Genomic DNA, 22,272 nt, shown 5'->3' with positions numbered 1-22,272 from the left:
AAGAGGCAGGCCTAGAGACAAGAAGTCCTGGGTTTAAATTTGGCCTCAGAGACATCCTAGCTGTCTGACCTTGAACAAGTCACCCAACCCCAATTGCCTAGCCCTTGACACTCTTTTGCCTTAGAACCAATACATGGTATTGGTAAGAAGGTAAGAGTTTACGGGGGGAAAAGAATACTCCTTGTTCCCCATGACCTCTTTTGCATTTTCTCCTTACCTCCCATTACTCAGTAACTTCTACTCCTTTGAGGTTCATGCTTTTCACATCTACTATCCAATTAAAATTCTGGTAACTTATCTACAGACCTCCAGGTCATCCTGATTCTTTTCCCAGCAAATTTGGTATGTGACCCACAATTTTTCTCTCCTCCCTAATTCCTGCCCTCATAAGAGGGGACTTCAACATACTTATTGACTCTCCTTCAAACACCCAACCACTTACTACTCAGCTACTCACTTCTCATAAGCTATTCTTCCACCCTGCCTCAGATAAACACAAAGATGGCCATACCCTTGATCTTTCTATGTATGACTCACAAAATCTATCATTTCCACTTTCAATAATTCCTAGATCTCCTTATCTGACCATAATCTATTAGCTTTTCTGTCTCTCTCTGCTTTCCTTACAAGACCCTACTCTTTGTCCATACCATACCATAACCCCTGATTCTTTAACCCCTTTAATTCCTTCCTAGTTTATTACCCCCTTCACTGGCCACTCTCACCTCTTTTCCCCATCTTGACCCCTTAGTGAACCAATTCAACTCTGTATTGTCCTTCTTTCTTAGATCTCTTGCTCCCTTATCATTTCACCAATTTTATCCTGGCATCACTCAACCCTGGATCACTCTCACCACTCACTGTCTTTGAACTAAGGTAGAGAAAAATCACACAACCATGATTAGGTCCACTAAAAATTTATGTTATACAACTTCCACAGGGACCTCAATACTGCAAGGCAATCTTTCTATACCTGTCTTATCAACTCACCATCCCAGTCTCCACAACAGCTTTTCCTTTGCCCTTGTCTAACGAGATAAGGCAGCTTTACTCTTTGCCAAGATTAACCCCCTCACCTGGTCAAGTAATCTCATTCCATCCCATCTCTTACAACAAATTGCTTCCTCTGGCCTTCTCACCCTATCATTTCTTTTCTTTTCTTTTTAAAAAACCTTTACCTTCTGTTTTAGAATTAATGCTAAATATAAATTCCAAGGGAATAGAGAGGTAAGGATTAGGCAATTGGGGTTAAATGGCCTGTGTGGGGTCACACAGCTTGGAAGTACCTAAGACCAGATTTGAACCCAGGATGTCCCATCTCCAGACTTGGCTTTTTATCCACTGAGCTAGCTAGTTGCCCCTCTATCACTTTTTTTTTAAATCTCTCCTTATCTTTCACTTTTGCCTTTAAACATGTCCTTGTCTTCTTAATCCTAGCCTTTTGATCCAGCTATACTACTGCTAGGTTTGTGCCCCAAAGAGATAATAAGGAAAAAGACTTGTACAAGAATATTCATAGCTGTGCTCAAGTTTTGGGATCTTTAACAGTGTTCCTGATACACCTACTACATTTAGAGAGCCAATAGTCACATTTTGCATATGGTTTGCTTACCAAAACTGACCTAGATGCCCCAATGTCCAAAAGACAATCATAGTATGAATTTCCCACCTTTTAAGTGACATGAAGTTCCTTACTATGGGGGGGAGGGGGTAGAGGGATTATTGGCATTAAAATATCAGGGTCTGGAAAATCAAAGGTTTCATTCTTTGATTCCAAGGTCCTCACCCCCCCCCCTTCACACCTTCATAAAGATGTTTGGGCAGTTTTTTGGGATCCCCCATGCTACTGGGGGTTTTCACCCAGAGTATAGCATGGACAAGCTCCATTTTTTATATATTGTTGTTGGGCATTGTGTTGGGTATTATCATTTTCTTCATTTGGAGCACTGCCATTATTTTAATTGGCATTATGATTCCTATAGTTATTATTCTAATGTTGTTATTATTTCTTTTTTCCTGTAGCCAGCTCCTACAGACCATCATTGCATGGCCTCTCTTCCCACAGAAAAAGCATTTTAATGATTTATCTGTGGATTCCTGCAAAGGGGCTATGGTCTCTCCCTTATTTTTCAATTGTCCCTTTAACATTTCAATTTCTTTCATTAAGTCTTCCACTGACTTATTGTGTTCCTCAGGTCTTTTTGCATGACCCTTATAAACATAGGCTGCTTCTCTCCTCAATTCTTCAAGGTCCACAGAGTCCCAATCAGGACAGCTAGTTTTAAAGTAGTCTTTTACCAATGAACAACAATTCTTAATGAATTGCCTGCGTATTTGTCTAATGTCCCTTCCTCTGGACAAATCAAGGTCCATATATGTGTTTCCTACATCAATAGTCTGTCCATAAACTGGGAGAGGGTCTCATCAATTTCTTGTTGGGTTCTTTCAAATTTTGACCATTTTTTCAGGTCTATCAGAGCAAGCTCTCATGGCTGCCAATAAAGCTTCTCTGGCCTGGTTGAGCTTTGTGTGATCTAGTGCAACATTGGGGTTCCAGTGAGGATTTTCAGTTGGCCAATGGTGTGCTCCTTTACCTTGCTTCTGATTAGCCAGAGAGATGATATTATTTTTTTCTCTCTTTGTCAGAAATTTTTCTAATAAATTTTCAACATCCATCCAAGTGGGGTCAAAAGTTTTGAATATGTTCTCCAGTTTTTTTATAATTAATATTGGTTCTTCCTCAAATGATGGAAGATTTTCCTTTAATTTATTTAAATCTTCAAGGTTAAAAGGGGTATGGTGTCTTATCGGTACCATGTTCCCATCTTTATTAAAGGTGGGTACTTCCCTTAATGGCAATAAATTTCTATCTGAATTATCTAGTGTTCCTCTAGGCTTCTTGCTCCATTTTCAATGGAGTAAGTAAGAGAAGAGGAAGGGGTGGAATGGTTAAAAGTGTGTGTGGGGGGGTGGTTAAGGTAGTGTGGACAGAGCAGGTAGCATGGGTGGGTGGGGTAGCCAGGGCAAGGGGGTTGGAGATGGAAGCATCATAGGCAGAGGGATGAGCTAGGGCTAAGGGGGTGGGTTAGGGGCTAAGGCTCAGGGGCAGGGCAGGAGGCATGGGTGGGGGGGACATGGGCTGAGGGGCAGGGTAGGAGGCATGGGTAGGGGGAAGGACATGGGCTGAGGGGCAGGGCAGAAGGCATGGGTAGGGGGTGGGATATGGGCTGAGGGGGCAGGGTAAGAGGCATAGGTAGGGGGAGGGGCTAGGGCTGAGGGGGCATGACAGGAGGCATGGGTAGGGGGAGGGACTAGGGCTGAGGGGGAAGGGTAGGAGGCATTGGTAGGGGGAGGGGCTAGGCCTGAGGGGGCAGGGGGAGGAGTGGGTTCATTAGAAGGGGGCACTGTTTGAGAACTAGGAGCCAAATTGTGTAGAGCAGGGTGGAACAGGGAATCTGATAATGATGGAGTATAGAGAGATAAATCACTCCTATTACAGGATGTCCTTAAGTCTCTTTTAATGCTTTGAATAGAAGCTATGATCTCCCCCATATTTTCCTCTGGAAGCTCAAGTTCTGCATATTGTTGAGTAGTAGAAGGAACAATTGTTTGGTTTGATTGGGAAACATGTTTTTCAGGGGAATACTGACATAATCCTCCTATTTGTTTCTCTATCTTATGCATGGTATTTTCCAGGGCTCTCTTAGAGAAAATTAGATAAAATATTACAGCTCCAACAATTAAAATCCCAAGTAGGAGTAACTCAGTGATCAGATATAGACATAAGTTCTCTGGGATGAGCCATTTCAGAGAAACAAGGAATAATACATTTACAAATCTGGTCATGGAGCTGATAAGCCAGTTTCTAAGTAAGTCATGAACTGGCTCTAACCACATTTTCCTAAAGCCAATCACTAAGTTGCCTGTAATTTTGCCTTTTGTCAGTAGATGGCCCTACTGCCAAGGGTCTTATTTTGTTGTAAATTTTCTTTTATTTCTTTTGGCTAGGCTTTTGGGTGTGAATCTATTCAGTTCTTCAGTGTGTAAAGGAAGACAAAACAAAGCCATTTTCCTGAGGCTGAGGCTCCCTTTAAAATTTCGGAGGGGGTCACAAGTGAAAAGGCAGACAAAAAACAAGGCCTTTTGCCTGAGGCTGAGGCTCCTTTTAAAACTAAGTTTGGGAGAGGTCACAAGTGATCTCTGCTTAGCCCTCAGGCTAAACTGCTAGGACCATGTGCTATCCTCTTTGAACAAAGCCCACTTAAATTTTTAAAACAAGAGAAGCTGAAAAACAGGAAAATGGGCTTTAAGCTGACTCACTACCTTTACTCTTGTTAGATCTAAAATAGTTTTGAGTGCTAATTAGTTGTAGATAAGAGAGTGGGAGCCATAAACTGTGATAATTAAAATGTTTGGGAGCAAGGGAAATATATATATATATACATATATATATATATCAATTATGACCGCTGAAATATGTTTTCTACTGTGTCTTGGGTTTATATAAATATAAGATGGTCGCCAGGGAATATATTCCCAATTTATGAATATGCCCAAGCCAACTGGGTTTTATAGAGAAATTTAATTTATAATACACTGATTAATCAATAGAAAAAGAGAGAAAGTAAGAAAGGAATAAGAATGAATAAATCAGTCATTTGGTTTTATCACTCATCCAAGATCTCTCTAGGTAAAGCTTCTCATGCCAACCTCAGGCTCCACCTTCAAGAGAGCCTCCTTTCAAGAAATGTTTCCAGAGAATTCTCCTCCTTCAGAGCCAGCCTTCTCTCCTGGTCCTCCCACAGAGCAACCTCCTCAGTCCTCCTTCAGAGCCACCTTGCTCAGAGCAAAACCTCCTCCAAGCAAAAAACTCTCCTCCCTCTCCTCAGACCCCGCTATCTTTAAGGAAACCATCTAAGTCCCCTCCCCTCAGTTCTCACATCTACCAATCACTGTCGATGTCTCCCCTGTGCCAATGGTGGCTCTAGCTTAACCCAGGGCCGCCCAGAGGTCTGTTTCCTTTGCACATGTCTGTTGTAGGTCATATTCTCAAATAATTAAATCTTGATCTATGCTGCAGCCCTTCCTAAATCCTGTTAGACTGAGTAGGGTGGAGATTGTAAGTTCCAAGATCTGGTTCTGTCATTCCAAGTATCTCTATTGTATCAATTCTAAAATCAATCATGACTCAAAGAACTTCCTGTTCTATGCTTAAGCATAGGTCAAAGCCCTTTCCATTGTTTAGCAAAAGGTTTCTGTCCTAAAGTAGTCTTAAGTAGGGAGGAGAAGGATCTTCCCATGCCAAGGGGTTTCACATTCCAATAGAGTTCTTACTATCAGTAGAAAATTTTTCCAGTATGAAATTTCCCAATGGTGAAATTTCCAATATTCATAAGTCTAAGAAATTTTAAGGTTTACACTCTGGTGATCTAGCTGTTTTTGTTGTGAGAGATCGAAGCAAGGGTTCCTTTTCCCAGAGTTTCCTCACTGCTAATCAGCAAGGGTCAGTTAATGAGATTGTTTGTTCCCTATTTATAAACAGTTTCCTCAGCTAAGACCCCAGGGCCCTGCCACTTAAGGTTAAAAAGAAAAAAAATGGCTGTTTTCAATTCAATTTAAGGAGAAAAGAGAAGAGAAAAAAATTGTTTTATACTCACCTGCTCTAGCAGCTGTGTTTTGAAACCGAGTTAGCTGTTAAAAAGACTGACTGAGTGAGGAAGAAGGAGGGCACTCGTCACAATCTTCGTGAATCAGCCAGACTGTAAGGGTTAAATTTAGGGTTGAGACTGAATGTAAAAATTATTGGTCACCAAGGATTTAATTTCTTAAATCCTAAATGAAACACTCAAGTAAAAATGGAATTTTATGGTGATTTAATTACAATAAAGAAGAAGAAATTAAGAAAGAGAGAGAGGGAAAAGAAAAAGGGAAATCAGTCTTATCACTCACCATGTGACCGTCTCAAGGAAGCTGTCTGAGGGAGCTCCTCCAGGCTCGAGTTCCAGGATTGAACTGGCACCTAGTCTTCTCACAGGAAGTCATGAGAACTCCAAAGGCAATTCTCTATATCACTTCCTGCATCTCACATGTGCCAATGGTGGCTCAAGCTTGGCTTAGGACAGCCCAGAAATAGTTGTTTCTGATTTGTCATTTGCTAGTACATGCCAGTGTAGTGTGGGTATGTACATTCCTGGGTGCTAGACTAAGCAAGATGGGGAAAATCTACAAATCACAATCCCTCCCTGATGATGATTGGGGATTAATCTCCCCAATTGATCACTAAACATAAGTGTTCTGAACCCCAATAGTTTCTAACTGCAGGTGTATACAAAATTTTACTTTCTAAGAGGAAAACTACAATAGTTAGAGATAAGGGGGAAATAGAAGAGAGAGAGACAGCAAAACCAGTGTTTTGCTAGGTGCATTGACAAAAACAAATTAGGGGGCAGTCCCCTTTTGGCATAAGAGTGTACATTCAAAATAAATGTTCAATCAACCTTCAGTTCAATCAACTGCACCCCAAGCTTCATTCTGGAACTTTCTGTAGTGTAAGGGTTTTTGGTATCTTTCTGCAAACAGTTCTCTGGATTTTAGGAGTTAGCAAGTTTCTTCCCTGAAGATCTTTCTCAAACAAAAAATTTAAATCTTGGATTTTATGAAAATACAGGTGGAAAAAAATTGGAAAATGAGGCCATGCCCTTCAATTGGGGAATAGCTGAACAAATTGTGGTATCTGATGGTGATGGAATACTATTGTGCTCAAAGGAATAATAAACTGGAGGAATTCCATGGAGACTGGAACGACCTCCAGGAATGGATGCAGAGTGAAAGGAGCAGAACCAGGAGAACATTGTACACAGAGACAGATACACTGTGGCACAATTGAATGTAATGGACTCAGCAATTTAATGATCCAGGACAATTCTGAGGGACTTATTAGAAAGAACACTATCCACATCCAGAGGAAGAACTGTAGGAGTAGAAACACAGAAGAAAAACAACTGCCCAATCACATGGTTCGATAGGGATATGACTGGGGATGTAGACCCTAAACAATCACCCTAATGCAAATATTAATAATATGGAAATAGGTCTTGATCAGTTACACATGTAAAATCCAGTGGAGTTTTTTGCAGGCTACAGAGGGTGAGTGGGAGGAGGGGAGGGAAAGAACATGAATCATGTAACCATGGAAAAATATTCTAAATTAATTAATTAAATAAAAATTTTCAAATAAAAAAAGAAAAATTCTTCTTTGGTTCCTTAGTCTCCTCTATCATCCTCTATCTCTTCTGTCTTTTGTAGCTAAATTCCTTGAAAAGTCTGTCTATAATAGGTAACTCCATTTTCTCTCCTTATACTCTCTTCTTAACCTCTTTTAATTTGGTTTTTAATTTGGTTCTTTTAATTTGGTCATTCCCTGAAACTCCTCTCTCTAAAGTCACCAATTATCTCTTAGGTGCCAAAACCAGTGGCCTTTCATCATCTTTTTTCTCCTTGACCTCTCTACACCCTTGGACCCTATTGATCACTCTTTTCTCCTTAATACTCTGTTCTCTCTAGGTTTTCAGGATACCAGTCTCTCATGGTTCTTCTCCAACCCTGCAAATTGCTTCTCAGTCTCCCTTGCTAGCCTCTTCCAGATCACACCCTCAAACCATGGGTGTCCCATAAGGTTCTGTACGGGGCTTTCTTTTCTCCCTCAATCCTGCTTTACTTAGTGATCTCCTCAGCTCTCATTGAATGTAGATATTCCTATGTTGATGATTCTCAAGGCTATCTTATCCTGCCCCAGATTTCTCTGATGACCTCTTATCTTATCTCCTCTGACACTGGCACCATTTTGATACAGACCCTAATTGCATCATTGAAATATCCTTCTGGTGAGTCTTTCTGCCTCAATTCTTGCCCCACTTCAGTCTATCCTTTGAAGCACTACTGACCATTGTAAGACTTAAAATTGTTGAAGGCCATAAACTGTAGTGATTAAAATAGTGAAAGACTTAAATTGTAATACATATAAGAGTGGATGTAAATTGTGACCACAGAAAATATGTTTCACTACAGTGTCTTATTTCAAATCAATATATAAGGTGGTCGCCAGGGAAATATTCCCAATTATTCAAATATACCCAAGTTAGCTGGGTTTTATAGAGATCTTAATTAATATAAATGAGGAATTAAAGAAAAAGATAGAGAGAAAAAAGGAAACAATGAGAAAGGGATAAGCCGGCCCTGGCCAGTCCTGGCCAACCCAGGCCTAAGCCCTAAGAGAAAAGATCAGTCAGTCCTTAATCACTCACCACAAGATCTGTCCAAGCAAGGATTCTAGTGACACCAGGCCAGCTCCATCTCAGCTGACTTCACCAGCTCAATCATCAATCTGAATGTTTCAGAATCCGAATGTCCCCGAGAGAGTCCTGAGAGAGACCCTTCAAGGCAGCCTTTCCCAGCTGACTGTGTCAAGAGAGAGCTTTTCGTTTCCTTTTAAGGGCATTTTCTCCTTTGTCACCTCCCCTAAATTCTTACATCTACCAATCACAGTAGACGTTTTTCAAAGGACAGACCATTCTTAGTTCACACCTAAGAAGGTGTGGATTTTTGAGTAATTCACACCAGGAAAGCTCTGAGTAAGTTTCCACTTCTTTGCTCCTTGTAAGTTCACAAGTTGCCTGACCTTCATAGGTACTTAGCACCCCTTTGTATTAGTTCTAAAAATAGGCATGGCTTAAGTATGGTTTTAAGTATTTTTCATTCTTCAGAAAGGAGTTTTCTCCCCTAAAGCAGGCTTAAGTAGGGGTGGAGTAGAGGTCTTCACATTTTTGATCTAAGTAGAGTTCACTGCCCAAATGGGGAATGGTCTTAATCCAATCTTATGAAGTAGGGTCTGGTAATTTTTAAGGTTCACACCATATCATTCCCTTACTCAATAAACTCCTGTGGCTCCCTATTACCTCCAATATCAAATCCAGAATCCTCTATTTAACATTCAAAGTCTTTCATTTTCTAACCTCCTTTTACCTTTCCAGTCTTATATCTTACCTCCCTCCCTCCACTTACTCTTCAATCCAGTGACACTTGGCTTCCTTGTTCCATGAACAAGATATTCCATCTCTTGGCTCTGGGCATTTTCTTTCATTGTACCCTATGTTTGGAATACTCTTCCTCTTCAGTTCCACCAACTGGATTTCATATCCTGCTTTCTTTCTTCCTTTTTTTTTAAACCCATACCTTCTGCCTTAGAATCAATACTAAGTAGGGGTTCCAAGACAGAAGACTGACAAGGGATAAATGATGGGAGTTAAGTGACCTGCCCAGGTTACACTGCTAGGAAGCATCTAAAGCCAGGTTTGAACCTGAGTCCTTTCAACTCTAGGTCTAGCACTCTGTCCACTGAGCTACCTAGCAGCCCCTCATATCTTTCTTTAAGTCCCAAGTAAAATCTTTTATTGGAAACCTTCCCCAACACCTCTTAATTCTAGTGTGTTCTTCTTTATTTTTCTTCTTTATTATTTCTTGTTTATCCTGTATATATCTTTAAAAAATATATTTATTTGGGGGCAGCTGGGTAGCTCAGTGGATTGAGAGCCAGTCCTAGAGATGGGAGGTCCTAGGTTCAAATCTGGCCTCAGACACTTCCCAACTGTGTGACCCTGGGCAAATCACTTGATCCCCATTGCCTACCCTTACCACTCTTCTGCCTTGGAGTCAATACACAGTATTGACTCCAAGACAGAAGGTAAGGGTTATAAAAAAAAATAAAAAATAAAAAAATACATATATATTTATTTGCATGTTGCTTTGTGAGCTTAGCACAAGCCTGGCACAAAGTAGGCATTTAATAAATGTTTATAGATTGATTGACCAGAAGTCACTATACCACAGGGCTGAGCTGATGGGGACTGATAGATTATTTTGAATCTTGGAGGTAGCTAATCTAGAGGCCTCACAGGTGAAAGAAGGACATCTTAGATATTTTATAAGTAAGTAGAACACCCCAGGTAGAGAGAGTTTGACGAGGGTAAAAAAGAAACCCAGACAAAACGCTCTTGGGGAGTCAGAGAACACTGTCAGCTATGAGGGGCAAAGGGAAGAAGAGGGTGAAACTCGTAAGTGAAACTTCACAGAGAAGGGAGCAACTGAGCTGAGCCTTGAAGGATTTCAGCAGGTATCAATGATGAAAGAATACATTCCAGTCATGGGAGAGAACTGGCTTGTTCTGAATATGTGGAGATGTAGGTCCAGAATAACTTCTAGTCCAATTTGGTTGGAACCTATTGTGTCTGAAATAAGGTTGTAAAGATAGGATGGAGCTGGGCTGTAGAGGGCTTAGAATATCAGGCTATGTTGTTTCTATTTCATCCTATAAGGAATAGGGAGCCATTGAATGTTTTTGAGCCTAGAAATGGCAATGATCAAACCTGTGCTGGTATTATGAAGATTATTTTGTCCGCTGAATAAATAGAACTTGATTTAGATTTAGCAATCTAGTTCTCATGTTAAAAACTGCTGTGTGACGTTGGGCAAAGTCTTTTAATGGCTCCAAGTCTCAGTTTCCTTATTGATAGAAATAGGTCTGAAAGTAGCACTTGACTTCATAGAGTTATTAAAAGGATCAAATGAAATACTTTATGTAAAGCACTACGCAAACTTTAAAGCAGCATCAAAATCTAAGCTACTGTTACTTCTTCCTACCTATTCCTACACATAGCCCTGAAGCAATAAATGTTGGTCCTAATAACTGATTTAATGGTATTGAACTAGAGTCTTAGATTTCTTACAGAAACTAAAATAACAACAGTAGTTTTGACTGAACCTGGAACATGTTCTGGCTTGGTTGGAGAAGACTTGAGAGTTTTGTCCTTATTTGCAAAATAACTTTTTAGTCACTAATGCATTTCAAAGAAGGGATACCAGCATGGTACTATGGGAGACAGTGAAGCTTTTCTCTAATTGGAATGGGGGGGGGAAGAAAATCATCCCCACACTGCTATATTTGGGGATGCTGCTTTTAGTTAGTTGTAGAGAAAGGCATGCAGTGAGAGCAAAGGGCCTTCTCCAAACCTTGGCTGTGATGGCATTTGGGTAGCATTCAGATTTTAACCAATAAAGAATATGGGGTCATTTCTCTGAGAATAACATTATTTATTTATTCTTTAAACCCTTCCCTCTTAGAATCAGTTCTGTGTATTGGGGCTAGGCAATGGGGGTTAGGTGACTTGGCCAAGGTCACACAGCTGGGAAGTGTCTGAGATTAGATTTGAACCCAGGACCAATGGTCTCCAGGCCTGGCCTTCTATCCACCGAGTCACCCAGTTATTCTCAATAGCATTGTTCATTAGTGGGAACATGCAATTCCCATGAACAAAAAAATGGATGCTTTTTCACTATCCTCCCTTTGCAAAAAAAAAAAAAAGGATGAATCAGCCCTACTTTTAGCTTAAATAGGATGCTATTTCCTCTTTCTGATTGGTCTTTGGACTACCCTTGACCATCTACATTGGTAGATAGTTCAAAGAGGTGAACTTAGAGACCTCAATTTCTCCCTCTTTACTTGTCACAGGAGAGGAGTGTCTTTATCCACACAAGGAAGAATCCTCTTTCTTCCCCATGACTGGCCCAATTTACTTTTCAAAATGGGTCAAATTACCATGACTTTAATCCTTTTAAGATCTTAACAAGAGATCCCAACCCAGTTTCATAGCTCGGGGTAGAGAAGGAAGAGAGGGCTTGGGGGAGGCCATGCAGATTGGGAGTATGCCCAGCCTGTAGACTCTGCCTGATCCTGGGAGGCCAAAAGGGAAAAGGATTTTGCACAGAAATAGCAAAATGAAGACAATTCAGTATTAATTGTCCTCATTTGGTTTTATTCAGTGCCCATTTCTTTCTCCTATCTATAGCCCTGATTTTTTAAATAGACGCCTCCTCTTTGCTTCCTCTAGCTTTTCAATTAGGAATAGTGTCCTGAATTTACTTTTTAAAAGAAAGATGGCTAGAATCTTTAGATTATCTCTGATCCTTCGTTTGGATAGCTAGCATTCAATCACTGGCTTTGTTTTATTCTGTGGCAAAGGGATCAGTGGGGAAATGGCTACATCCCATACTTGGAAGGCTAGTGGCTGAGATATTTTGCAGGGTTTTTTTTCTGATGCCTGGATTACCACACTATATTGGAGACAAAATGGGAAAGAGAACTGGGCTTGGTGACAGCTGTATCTGAATTCTGAACACAATTCATTGCCTGTTAGAACTCCTTTGAATCAATACCGTTTATTGGTTCCAAGGCAGAAGATCAGTAAGGTTTGGGCAATGGGAGTTAAGTGACTTGCCTAGGGTCCCACAGCTGGGAAGTGTCTGAGGTCACATTTGAACCCAGGACCACTGGTCTCCAGGCCTGGATCTCAATTCACTGAACCACCTAGATGCCCTACTTTGTGTAAGACTTCTAACCTTCTAACCTCTCCAGGTCCCAGTTATCTCATCTATAAAATAAAAGAATTGGATCCCATAACCTCTGAGTTATCTTGAAATCTATGATTCTATTATTTCAGCTAAGAAAAACTTTCCTGTTTCCTCCTACTTACCCTAGAGGGTTTTCATCTCAGTCAGCTTAATCAACTTCCCTTAGTTTAGGAGTTCTTAATCTGAGATCACTGGATAGATTTCAGAGGATCTATGAACTTGGATAACAGGGAGGGAAAAAAATTCTCATTTCATTCATAATTAGTTTCCCTTGTAATCCTAGGTATTTTATTTTATGCATTTAAAAACATTGTTCTGAGAAGTGGTCCATAGGCTTCACCAGACTGTCAGAGGGGTCCAAGACACACAAAAAAGATTAAAAACTCCTTGTCTAGCTAAAGATCCTATGACTAAAACTATTATTTGTTTTACATCCTCAAAAAAAAAGTTTCACTAAGCATTTTCTAGCATCTCTATCACTTTTCAATCCCCCTGCCTACTGGCTCAGATTCTAGTGCCTTCCCTCTATTAATCATTTCCTTTTTATCTTGTATATAGTTTGTATACATTTGTGTACTGTAAAAATGAAGATTTGAACCCTGGACTTCAATCCCCAGAAGTCCTTGCTCTAGTTCCCAAGATATCCTCTAATCTCACTGAGATCCCCACCTGGGTGAGATCAAAATTTCTATTTAAACTGGCTGTAAAGCCTACTGAGCACTCTTCCTGTTTGCACTTCCAAAGACATGTATCTCTAAAGATGTAGTGTAAGTGAAACTAAATGGGCCTTTTGGCCCTCCTAGGCACGTGCTTTCTTCTTTTGTATTTTCTTTATTTTTTAATCTTTAATAAACCTCATAAAAATATAATACTTTTAGCAGAGAAACTAATTTTAACTGTTAAAGTACTTGTTGTCTCCCTTTTAGATTGTGAACTCCTTGAGGGCAGAGACAGTCTTTTGTCTCTTTTGTATCCCTTGTACTTAACATAGGGTCTGGCATATAGTTGATGCTTAATATATATATATATATACATATACACACACACACACACATAAGTGTTTATATACCTGGAATTTTTATTATTCTTTTGTTTCTTTTTCTTTTTAAAAAAAATTATTTTTAAGAATTCCTCTATGGTTATATGATTCATGCTCTTTCCCTTCCCTCCTCCTACCCCCTCCCAGAGCTGACAAGCAATTTTATTGGCTATACATGTATTATCACTCAGTACCTATTTCCTTATGTATAATTGAAAATCTGTTACCCTAAAAAAGAACTACATTTCCCAGGAGCCCACTGACTTCCTGTCATTATGTACTTCCTGTAGATAGGGGATAAATTCAGTGGGAGCTCTTTTGCTTGATGTCGCAAGCATGTTGGTGGTAAGTTCCCACATTTTGAATAGGCTAATTAGCCATGGGAACGTGGTTTTTATTTTGCATCCCTTTTATTCCTTTATTTCTAATGAGCATTAATAAATCCCTTAAAATATAACATTCTACATTATTGTAGATTAATTTTAATTTTTATACTTATTATTCATTTTTGTAATGCAGTAATCTTTTAAAATCAAAACCCCAAATCCTATACCCATATAAACAAGTGATAAATCATACGTTTTCATCTGTATTTCCACTCCCACAGTTATTCCTCTGAATGTGGATAGCATTCTTTCTCATAAGTCCCTCAGAATTGTCCTGGATCATTGTATTGCTGTTAGTAGCAAAGTCTATTATATTTGATCATCCCACAATGTTTCAGTTACTGTGTACAGTGTTCTCCCGGTTCTGCTCATTCCATTTCACATCAGTTCATGGAGGTCTTCACAGTTCTTAAAGAAATCATCTTATTCATCATTCCTTACAGCATTGTAGTATTCCATCACCTTCATATGCCACAATGTGTTCAGCCATTCCCCAAATGAAGGGCATCCCCTCATTTTCCAATTTTTTGCCACCACAAAGAACACAGCTATGAATATTCTTGTACAAGTCTTTTTCCTCATTATCTCTTTGGGGTACAAACCCAGCAGTGCTATGGCTTGATCAAAAGGCAGACAGTCTTTTAGTGCCTTTTGGGCATAGTTCCAAGCTGCCTCCCAGAATGGTTGGATCAATTCACATTTCTACCAGCAATGCATTAACATACCAATTTTGCCACATCCCCTCCAGCATTTAATAAATATTTTTTGACAGACTGATATTCCCCTACCTTCACCCTGACATACAAACTTCTCTTGTGGTGGAGAACATAGTTAAGCAAAACAAACCCATTCATGGCTGCCATCTTTAAACACCATATGTCTTCTATACTGATGGGATATGTGTCTTTCTCATAAGATGTCCTAAGACCTAGATAGAAGTTACTATTTTCCCTTCCTTTTAGAACATTCCCCACCCCTTTCTAAAAAACAAAAACCTTGGCTTTTCAAATTCCAGAGATCCTGAGGGGTGGAGTAGCTCACAGTCCATTAAATCTTGTAATCTACAACCCAATGATTCACTCATCTTTTAACTAGATGTTTACTCTTACCTTTTAAAGTAATCTACAACCCCATAATTCACTCATCTTTTAAAGAAGTCAGAGATGAGACATCTGACCAGAACAAAAAGTGTGCAGGGTAAGGAGTTTCTTTGATTGGAGACCCAATAAATTGAATCTTTGGACTCAATACTTTGACATTCCTTAAGCACCTAAAGCTGGGTAATTTCTTTCAAGAAAGAATTAACTGCTATCTTCTTCTTTGGCTTCTGAGCTCCAAGTTTGAGAACTTCTTTCAGTGGTGGGGTCCACTGTCCACAACCTCTGTCTTGCGCATGTACCATCTCTCTCTAAGTAGTCCTTTGGAATGAAGACTGATCATTGAATTAATAAGAATTCTTTGAGGGGTAGCTGGGTGGCTCAGTGGATTTTGAGCCAGACCTAGAGACAGGAAGTTCTGGGTTGAAATCTGGCCTCAAATACTTCCTAGCTGTATGATCCTGGGCAAGTCATTTAACCCCCGTTGCCTAGAACAATGATGGCGAATCTGGCATGGGTGCCAAAGATGGCATGCAGAGTACTCTCTGTGTACATGTGACCGCCCTCTCTCTCTCTGCCCCAGAGTTTTTACTAGAAAGACAGAGACTCAGATGGAGCTGCTCCCTTCACCTCTCTAACATCCCCTATCCCTCTGCCCAGCCTAATGGGGTAAGGGGGGGGGGGCAGAGCACCCTCCCAGCACTGGGGGGGGGGGGGAGCAAAGCACTGGATCTGGTGGGGTGGGGGTGGCAGGGCCTGGCAATCCACCTCTAAAAGGTTCACCATCACTGACCTAGCCCTTACCACTCTTCTATCTTGGAACCAATACACAATATTGATTCTAAGACAGAAGGTAAGGGTTTAAAAAAAAAAAGAATTCTGTGATTTTTCTGGGCTGTTTTCTTTCATATTGTTGTGTAAATTGTTCTCTTGCTTATACATCAATTCATGCAAGTCTTCCCACATTTGAGGGATAATGATTTAAAAAATAAAAATAAAGCCCTTACCTTCCATCCTAGACTCAATGCTGTGTATTGGTTCCAAGGTAAAAGATAAGGTAAGGGCTATAGGCAATGAGAGTTAAGATAAGACTTGAGAGCTTTGGTCCTTTTTAAGGGATGACTTTCATGCATTTATTTACAAAATAACTTTTTAGTCACTAATGAATTTCAAAGAAGAGATACCAGCCTGGTACTATGGGAGACCATGAAACTTTTCTCTAATTGGAGTAAGGAAAAGGAAATCATCCACACTGCCATATTTGGGGATGCTATTTTTAGTTAGTTGGAGGGAAAGGCTTGCAATGAGAACAAAGGGCATTCTCCAAACTCTGGCCTTAAGGGCACTTGGGTAGCATTTAGATTTTAACAAGTATGAGGCCATTCCTCTAAGAATAACAATTATTTATTTATTCTTTAAACCCTTCCCTTTCCTCTTAAAATCAATTCTGTATATTTGCTTCCCAGACAGAAGAGTGATAATAAGGGCTAGGTAATTGGGATTAGGTGACTTGGCTAGGGTCATACAGCTAGGATGTATCTGAGGCCCTATTTGAACCCAGGCTTGGTATACAATTCACAGTGCTATCTAGCTGCCAGGTAGTGTAGTGGATATATGTGTATGTGTGTATGTATATAAATATATTTATATTTTTATATACATATATAAAATTTTGAGTTATATATATATATTTATATGCATAAATATATATAATATAATGCTCCTTTGGGATTACCCCTTAACTCACACTCTCAGGTTCAAGATTCATACTCCTAAAACTGTAACCCCAATCAATGGGTTCCTCTGATAACAATCAGCCAAGTGATATCATTTGCTCAAAGCAAAGACATTTATTGAATTATAAGTGAATATAGTAACAATATATAGTAATATAGTAATTATATTATAATTTATATTAAATTATAATATAGTTATATAGTAATTCGGAGTGAATAATAATAACAAAATATTCCATTCAAATCCTAGGGCTCAATCCCCCACACCACGCAGACTAGAGAGAGTGGACTTGGGGCCACAAATAACCAAGGCAATTCATGCCTCAGCACAAAGAGGCCTGGAGTTTTTTTCCTTTTTGTCCTGTTCTGATGCTGGCTGACATCTCTGGGACTATTTTTCTCTAAGGCCGACTCTCTTGACTCACAGGGAGGATTTTTCTCTGACTTTCCTCGACTTGTCTGCTTTTTGAAAGCTACTGAGGGCAACCAGTAATCTTTCCCCAAGCCAAAGGCCATTAACCTTATTATTCTGTCCAGTAAACTGAAGGATAATGATTTCTTGCGTGTTTTTTCCGGGGAAGTGGGGAATGGGCCACTCCTCATTCTGAACATTTTCTAATTTGCAAACAGGTGACTCAGGGTAGCCATTAGGCATCTGAAAAGGGCAGTCTGGAATGGGCTTTCCCCCACACCCTTCTAGCTACAATTCTGGCAAGGGTGCTACTATTGCTCAAAAGGTTTTGAGCACTCCTCTTTGGGGATGGGCAGCCTTCTGCATAGGCTTAGTTAGTCAATCTTCATTCTTGGAAGGCGGTTTCGATTTTTAGAAAAAGCCCAAAGTTAATTCTGAGGGAAATCTAGTCTATAAAATGGAGGATTAAGCTGGCAAGGACATTTTTAGAAATAAAGGGGAGGGGAAAAATATCCCTAAGGTGTGCCTATTAAGGAACAAGCCAAAGTGTCTACAGTGACTTCTAAACAGGGGCCGCAGGCAATTCCAAAAGAGTTCAAAAAATGTTTGGATCAGTGGCGGCATCTTTGAAATGTTTGCATAACCTCCCATGGTGACTGCTTTGAAGGGGATGATGCTTATTTCCCTGAATATTGGTGCCAGCAGTGACCTTAGAGATCATCTCATCCAACTCTCCCTTATTTTACAGTGGAGGAAACAGAGGCCCAGTGAGGGGAAATAAGTTGCTCAAGGTCACAGGATTAGTGAGTTGCTGAGCTGGGACTTGAACTGATGCCAGATCTTCTGCCGCCAAGTCTCCAGTGCTTTCCACTACATCATGGCATATGAGTCCTGTGACTTTATTAGTTTACCTTTTAAGTATTTAAAAGATGTGCACAGTTATGATCTTCAGGTATTTTAATCCTCTAAAAATCTTATTTGACTGCATTCCTAGAAATGGACCATCCCTCCTCCTTACCCACTCCCCCAGTTTGTGGTGCCTGCCCTCTTGAAATTACCTTGTGCGTGCATGTGCAAAGGACACGTGTCCATGCATGTACTCATGCATGTGGATATGCACACATATGCATGTTTGTGTTCTGATAAATATTTAACAACTCACTCTCCCTCCAAAAATTGTGCAGGACATAATTTTAAGTTTAATGGGCATCATTAACATTTTTCCCATCACTTTTTTAAAAAGAGACGGCATATGTTTATTTAACATAAGAAAATCTGTATAGATTAATGCATACAATAGGAATTTAATTGATTTGACCATAGAGTTATGAGTAATTGACCATGTAAATGAATATTTGCATAAAACATGATCGTTTCAGTTGGAGCAAGGAAATGACCATCTTAAAAATGTTCCCTCAGTTGAGAAAAAGAAGCAGATCAAATCTCTCCCTTCTTTTCCCTCCTCAGATGTTATCATCAGTCATTCAATAATATTCATTAAGCATTCCCCAACAGTTTTTTTAAAAAGATGTTTTGTTTTACCAATAACATGTAATAACAACTTCCCACAGAAGTTTTCTGAAGCTATAAGATTCTAATTGCCTCCCTTCCTCCTTTCCCTCCCCCTTCTCAGAGATAGTAAGCCATTTCTCCAGGTGTTTATTGATTTCTGGGGTATAAATTATCACCTTGAAAACTGAACTTGAGCTGTTTCTGGGTGTATATATATTTCTTTATACATATAGACATGGACACAGGTATAATCATATGTAAGGATATCTGAAAAGTCTTAGAGATGTTTTAAACCAGTGATGGCAAACCTTTTAGAGATGGTGTGCCGTGCCCTTCCCCCCCCCCTTTACTCTACACAGTAGAAGGAAGAAGCTCTCCCATTGGGCTGCTGGGCAGAGGTGGGTGAAGTGACGGGGAAGGGTGTGACTAGAGCACTCCATTCCCCTCCAGCTTTGCCTCCTGTGAGCTGCCCACCTTACCCTCTGTGCACTCTCATTGACTACTGGGCAAAGGGATGAGTGATATGAAAAAAATGTCATCAGGCATGGTGGAAAGGGGGAAGGGAGCAGCTCTGCCCAGGGCTTTCTGCCTTTCTAGTAACAAACTTTGGGGAGATGAGGGCAGTGTATGTGCCCACAGCAAGCACTCAGCAGGCCATCTTGGCATCTGTGCCATACGTCTGCCATCACTGTTTTAAGCTATATTAAAAATATTAAAGCTTAGAATTGTACTAAGATTTGAGACACCCTATATAGGGGGACTAGACCTATAATTTCAGTGGTATTGGGGAAATTCCATCGATTAATGTAGATTGCTATCGCCTTACAATGTAAAGTGTTTGACAATTGCCTAGCCTACCAAGTTAAGTGACTTGTCCAAGGTCACATATATTAAATAAGTGTCAGAAGAAAGATTTGAATCTAAATCTTCTCAACTATTCAGTTGGCTCTCTTACCATTGTACCATGCTGCCTTCCTACTCTGTATATACTTTATATTAACTGCAAAATAAGATGTACCTACTGTGTATGGTATTTTTTTTATTTATTATTTTTATAATAATATATAATATGTTTTATTATATATAAATAATAATTTATAATAATTAATAATATTTATTATTGCTTCCTTTTATCCTTCCAATGGAAGGTAAACTTTTTTTTTAAACCCTTACTTTCTTTTCTTTTAGTGATAAGAGAGTTAGGCAACAGGGGTTAAGTGACTTGCCCAGGGTCACATAGGAAATGTCTGAGGCCAGATTTGAACCTAGGACCTCCTGTCTCTAGGCCTGATTCTCAATCCACTGAGCTATCCAGCTGCCCCAGAACATAAGCTTTTTGAGGGCCTAGACTCTTTTGTCTTTATCATTGTATCTCCAGGGGCTAGCATAGTGTCTTAGGTATATTATTATATATTAAATATATATGTATAAATTAAGTTTAATAAACATTTATTAATATAGATTTTAAACTTAATGCATGTGTTATACTATATAAAATATATGTATATATAAAATTGAATACAAATATATATACATATTTATAAATACATTTTATATTATTAAATTCTTATTGAATTTCATTTCATTTTAGACGAAAAAGTTTCTCGATGGCACTTCATGGAGCTGAGACTGCTAACTGTGCTTTTCTGTTTTCTAGAGATGATGATGATGATGATGATGATTAGATGAGGGGGCAAAGTAAAACTGCCATCTGCTTTAATGCCATACTTTACTGGAAGCAAAATCCATCTTGGTGAATGGGTGACTCTAGAAATTACAAAGCTCTAAAACTAGCATCTGTATTTGAGGAAATATCACAAGCACTTTCACAAGATACATATGAATGCTTCCTTTCTGCCCCAGTGTGGTCCAGCTTCACAGAAGGTAATGGTGGAATGTACCAGAAGCCGGCAGAGACAGCCTGTGGTGCTTACAGTCACTCTCTAAAATCCGAGGTGATGATCTGCCATCTAGTGGTGATATGTGAGGCGTGCATGTGCATCTCTGTGTAGCATCATGGGGAGACATAGAACAGAGATGGAAAAATAATTCCTGCCCTTTAGGAATTTCGTCCAGTGAAGGGAGATGTGCACTGATGTAAGATACAAGATGGAGACAAGGCAATGGGGGATGGGGTGGACTAGGGCACTACTAGCTAGGGAGTATTTATTATATATAATATATTCATAGAGAAGGTGGTACTGGGGCTGATCCTTGAAAGAACTTGTGAATTCTAAGAGACAGAGCTGAGGAAGGAGGAGAGTCCAGTCCTTGGGACAAGCAAGGTATGGCGCAGAGATGGGAGATGGGATTTCTCTGTGAAAGGACCTGTAAGAAGACCAGTTTGGCTCAGCTGAAGAGTATATGAAGGGGGAAGCTAGTGGAAGCCTAGAGACCAAAGGTCTTGAGTTCAAATTTGACCCCAAAGACACATTATAGCTGTGTGACCCTGGGCAAATTATTTAACCTCAACTGCCTAGACTATACTATATTTCTGCCTTAGAACCCATACTTAATAGAGACTCTAAGACAGAAGATAAGGGTTTTAAAAAAGTGTATGAATGGCTATAATGTATAATAAACCTAAAAAAAAGGTAGGATAGAGCCACATAAGAAAAAATTTAAATCCTAGAGTTAATAGGGACCCACTAGAATTTATTGAGTACTCTAGAGAAACATTTCCAGTGTTTGAAGATTGGTTTGGAGTGAGGAGAGACTTGAAGAAAAAAATTTAGCGGTTGTAATTTTCAGTAGTGTCTGACTCTTCATTGATCCTATTTGGAGTTTTCTTTTTCTTACTATTAAATTTTTTAAAAACATTTTCCCATGGTTACATGATTCATGATTTCTCCCTCCTATCCATCATTTCTTTCTTTCTCTTCCTTCCTTCCTTTCTTTCTCTTCCTTCCTTCCTTCCTCTCCCTTCCTTTCTTCCTTCCTTCCTTTCTTTCTCTTCCTTCCTTCCTTCCTTCCTCTCCCTTCCTTTCTTCCTTCCTTCCTTCCTTCCTTCCTTCCTTCCTTTCTTTCTTTCTTTCTTTCTTTCTTTCTTTCTTTCTTTCTTTCTTTCTTTCTTTCTTTCTTTCTTTCTTTCTTTCTTTCTTTCTTTCTTTCTTTCTTTCTTTCTTTCTTTCTTTCTTCCTTCCTTCCTTCCTTCCTTCCTTCCTTCCTTCCTTCCTTCCTTCCTTCCTTCCTTCCTTCCTTCCTTCCTTCCTTTCTTTCTTTCTTTCTTTCTTTCTTTCTTTCTTTCTTTCTTTCTTTCTTTCTTTCTTCCTTCCTTCCTTCCTTCCTTCCTTCCTTCCTTTCTTTCTTTTTCTTCCTTTTTTCTTTCTTCCTTTCTTTACTAAATATTGGTTCCAAAGCAGTAGAATAATAAGAGCTAGACAACTGGGACTAAATGACTTGCTCAGGATCACACAGCTAGGAAGTATCTGAGGACCAAATTTTAACCTCAGGACCTTCCTATCTCAGGCTAGCCTTTCTGTCATACACTGAGCTATCCTAGCTAGCCAATCTTCTTTGTTTTTTAAAAAGAAATTATGAATTTAGCAAACACCAAATAAAATTGAACAGTTTACATTTGTAGAATTAGAACAAAAAATAGGATTATAGAGGAAATTGCAGATTTCTA

Source organism: Monodelphis domestica, chromosome 4, assembly GCF_027887165.1.
Source record: "Monodelphis domestica isolate mMonDom1 chromosome 4, mMonDom1.pri, whole genome shotgun sequence".
NCBI classification, from domain to species: domain Eukaryota; kingdom Metazoa; phylum Chordata; class Mammalia; order Didelphimorphia; family Didelphidae; genus Monodelphis; species Monodelphis domestica.
This window is presented reverse-complemented; position numbering follows the sequence as displayed.